Below are 4960 nucleotides of genomic sequence, written 5' to 3' on the forward strand. Positions count from 1 at the left end.
ATAGCACATGGACACATGCCCTCAATTAAGTTTTACTTAGGTACATCCTAAAGGAAGAATACCATATTTGAATTAAAATTTTCCTTTGATGAATATCCTACCATAATGTGCAATAAATTACCCTCTTGCTGAAGATGCAGTTCTTATTTCTACTGCAAATGTGTCTGGCTCATATTTTAGCCACAGGATCTATATATCCCATCATTTTCTGCTTCATCACAGAATTTCTGTTCAAAAGGCACATGCTTTAACGCTGCAATCAAGTCCCTCCCCTCCTTTCTCTTTGATAATATTTAACATATTGAGATCTTAGAATTTCTCCCTCTGGAGCTATTTTCAACCTTTGTTCATTCTTACAGTTCTTCTCTGAAGTCTCTTTGACTCTAATATCCTGCTTGAAGTATGAAGACCCAACTCAACAGGAGATTCTTGGAGTGATCTCATTAGTGCCAAACACAAAGACAAGTTATGTTTCCTGCCCAGTCACACAGAGATTGGGTCACACTGGAGCTTCTGTGCAAGTTCTCAAATTTATCTGTATTTACATGAAAACAGTTAACTGAGAAGCTAAAACAAGCAATCAAGAGGAAACAAAAGAACAGGCCCAGCAATTCCACCAATTCAACTTCCCAGATGACTGCTGCAAATATCCCCCTCCCTGGGGACGTTTGGGAGACACATCCTCTGATTTTCAAGCAGAAAGCCCAGAAGAACTGTGTGACTGCTGAATCCTTTGGCTCTGGATAAAGGTGGAATGCTGTGCCCAGTTGTGTACAGAGTTAACCAGTCTGAATTCAAAGTCAAGGTTTACTGAGGTAAACAACCCATGTCAATAGTGTTGTATCATTGATTTTCAACACAAGGAACAGATCAGTATAATAGGATATTCTCATTTTTATTCTGTTCCTGCACCTATTCTGTGCTTCAGATACCCACAAAGAACTGCAAACACATTTGTACAAGAAACCAGAAGAAGCAGTGTTGGTGAAGCTTAATTTGAGTATTTCTTGACTGTTTTCAGATACATACTCTTGGTATTTTTTTTCCCAGATCCCAACTGACCAACAGATGCCATGGCAAAAAGATGACTGAGAGAAAACACCTGCTCTTCTGCACTCAGCTTGGGCTGTGACAGGTACTTGATTATCAGGTTTTTGGAATTATACAGGTACTGGAGGATGAACAGTGACCTTTGCTGCTGCCCTGCACAGCAGGGTTAACCAGGCACACACAGCTGACAAAGCCAGCAGATGGGCTTGAGGAGGAACAAAGTGCTGTGATGCACATGCTGCTAAGTCTTTGAGAACACAGTGCATTGTTTTCAATGGATGATAGAATCACAGAACCTCCTAGGTTGGAAAAGGCTTCTAAGAACATGGAGTCCAACCATCAATCCAGCACTGTCAAACCCAGCACCAAACGTGTCCCCAAGTGTCACATTTACACATCTTTTAAATCCCTCCAGGGAGAGAACTTCACCACTTTCCTGAGCACATTGTTCCAGTGCTCAACAGCCTTTTTCTGTGAAGAATTTTTTTTTTAACCCCCTCCCAGGCACAAGCAGTTTCCTCTTGTCCTTTCACTTGTTACTCGGGAGAAGAGACTGACCCCCACCTGGCTAGAAACTCCTTTCTCAGTCAGAACACTGAGTTACTTACTGGAGGCAATTTTCACATCAGTACCTGCTCTGTATCCCACAGCTGGAGATAATGCCTATTTCATAGCTGGATTAATTGCAAACCAAAGCATGATCTGTACAAAAATGCAAAACAGAATCCCAGTCCCACTAAGTTTTAATGTAGAGCTATCTATCAACGACATCCTCACATTACATTACATACTCCTAATGAACTCATTTATAAATGTATTTATAATGTATTTGTATAAACACCAAAGCAAACATCACAGGGGAGGAGAAGGCTGGAAAAGAAAAAAATTAAATGAAAAGAGAAAGCATAACACTGTCTAAGCAGCATTTAAGTGATTCTATACTGCAGGAATGCTGGCCTGGACAAAAAAATTATGTTTAGAGTAGAAGATCCAGAGTCACTGAAAAAGTCTGAGGATTTAGAAATGTCTATTTGACAGATTACCATAATGAAGATCTACAGCACACATTCCCTGGAGAACTACATGTGAATCACAAAGAACTTCTGAAATAAATCTGTTTATTAAGGGGGAGACAAAGCTCTTCGAAAGTCTATTTTTGTCTAGTTTGTATTAATACCCTGAGGTTATTTAAAAAGGGAAAAAAAATAGTGCAGGTATGTACCAGAGCAGCGGCAAGCAAAGACTTCAGCTATGAAGATTAACAGAGCGAGAAGTCATATGATCCAGCATGACTATGGGAGCTGCTACCAAAAAACGGCAGCTTGTGACATGCATGTGAACCACAAGCATCCTTCTATTAACTGAGACCATTCTGACTTTCTTCCCATTTAAATCTTATTTTCTGCTTCAGATAAACAACCTGGACCCTACTCTTCCAATGCAAAAAAACCCCAAAAAACCAGTTTTCCATTACTACAAACAAAAGTATTGCTACATTTTTAAACAATGTGACTATGTGACTTGTTAGTTTTGTTTCAGCAGACATCTTCTACAATGTAAAACAATGTAAAAATTTAAGGATGTGAAAAAAGTAAAGCAACACTCTGCTGAGTTTAGATAGACACTAAAACCAAGAAATACCTGATGAAACTTGGGAAAAAAGTGTGTTTCTGTGGGATAATTTATTGTTTGTTTAGGAAAATATTGTGTGTGTAGCTCTAGAGTTTTTATTAAAATACTCCAGCTAAAAAACACCCTGCTAAAGGTAAGTTACAAAAGATCATTCTTTGGCTTGTTTCAGGTGATTAACTTTATGGTACATTATCATGCAGTTAAGACATCTACTAGGAATGTGATCCATGACCAAAATTCATAAGACACTCTTTAGTATTTTGATGATAGCAGAGATAAATGCTGCATTATGGATGTACTGGGACTCATACAAGAGCTCTTTAGATTAAAATTCTCAAAATACATACAGTTATTGCTTGATGTACAGGACTGGCATCGTTACAGTTTCAGCCATCTAATGCTTTCCATATGCTAACCACTGAACAAATAAATTTGCCTGTAAAATGCAAGAAATATGTACCAAGTAATAAATAAGCCAACATGAAACAGGCTGTTCATATCAGGGTTAAAAATCTAAATTCTTTATTTCTCCCCTGAATATTTCTGTCGTGATGACTCAGCAACAATGCTGCGAGTTCAGCTGAACTCAGCGAGATGCCTCAGTGCTGCTTTGCAAGTGTCAACTCCACACTCGTTACGGAGTTTGTTTTAATTACAATTTTGAGCCCATCTCAGTTACAGGAGACGAATAGCTGCTTCAGCCAAGGAGCTCCGCGTGGATGGAGACAGCAAGGCACTGAGGATCGCACAGACTGACAATGACAACGCTGTCTAGACTGAAAGTTGCGGAATTGCCCGGTTGTGCTGCTGGTGCCCTGAGCACAGCCCAAGCCCCGAGGGGAGCTCTCCACGCTGCTGACTGCGCTCATGGCCCGCAGCAAGTGCTCAGCATGTGACACACCGTTCTGGGGGCTCTGCTTCAATATTTAAAAGCTTTAAGGCGCTAGCACATCGTTCAGTTCCTAAACTTCGGCGGGACCACGCTCGTGTCCCGTCTGCCAGCGAACAGAGAGCACGGAGCAGCTCCGGGCAGCGGGAACAGGGATGGAGAGCGCGGGGGCTGTGCGGGACCATCCGCACGGCGCATCCACCTGTCCTGCCCCTAGCACGGCTCCAGCCCGCAGGCTCCTCCGCGGATCCTCCCATTCCACCCAGCTCTGAGTTACTTTTAGAAAAAATAAAAGGCGCACGGAGCGGACGGAGCTCGCCCCGCGCTGACAGCCGGGCTGCGAGTCGGGGTCGGGCTGAGGAGCGGGGTCCCCGGCGCTGTGCCCGGCGTTACCTGCGCTGTGCCCGGCGTTACCTGCGCTGTGCCCGGCGCTACCTGCGCTGCCCTCAGCGCTACCTGCGCGGTGCGATGCCCGCGTTACCTGCGCTGCCCTGCGCCGTGCCCAGCGTTACCTGCGCTGTGCCCGGCGTTTCCTGCGCTCTTCGATGCCCGGCGCTACCTGCGCTGCCCCGCGCCGTGCCCGGCGCCGCACGGCCCGGCCCGGCCCGCCCAGGGAGTTTTCAGCAGCCGTAAAGCGGAGCGCGACCGGCCCCGGCCGTGAGGGGCCACCCCGGGGAGCGCCCGCGGGGCCGCGCCGGGGCCGGGCCGGACCGGGATTCACAGGACCGCGGAATGGTTGGGGGGTAAAGAGCATCTTGTTACAACTCTTGTGTCATGGCAGGGACACCTTCCGCTAGATCGGGGTGTGCAAAGCTCTGTCCAGCCCGGCATGGAGCGCTGCCGGGGATGGGGCAGCCGCGGCTTCTCTGGGCAACCTGTACCAGTCTCAACCTGTACCAGGGTCTCAATCTGTACCACGGTCTCAACCTGTACCACGGTATCAGCCTGTACCAGATTCTCAGCCTGTACCAGAGTCTCAGCCTGTGCCACGATCTTAACCTGTGCCACGGTCTCAACCTGTGCCAGGGTTTCAATCTGTGCCAGGGTCTCAGCCTGTGCTAGAGTTTCAATCTGTGCCACGGTTTCACCGCCCGCACAGGGAAGAGTTTATTTCATTTATCTAATCTGGGTGTACCCTCCCTCCACTGAAAGCTGTTCTCCTTCATCATATCATTCCATGCCTTGTCCAAAGCCCCTCTCCAGCTCTCTATTAGCCCCGTTAGAAGGGGCTCTGAGGTTTCCGTGGAGTTTTCTCATGTCCAGGCTGAACAGCCCCTTCTCTCAGCCTTTTGTGGCATTTGACAGATAATGGTGTGTTCAAACCTTGTTTTACATCTTTTGGGGGGGCTAACTTCTGATCTACAGCTTTTAATGCCTGTTCCAGTCCCA

Source organism: Catharus ustulatus, chromosome 10, assembly GCF_009819885.2.
Source record: "Catharus ustulatus isolate bCatUst1 chromosome 10, bCatUst1.pri.v2, whole genome shotgun sequence".
In the NCBI taxonomy this organism is placed as follows: domain Eukaryota; kingdom Metazoa; phylum Chordata; class Aves; order Passeriformes; family Turdidae; genus Catharus; species Catharus ustulatus.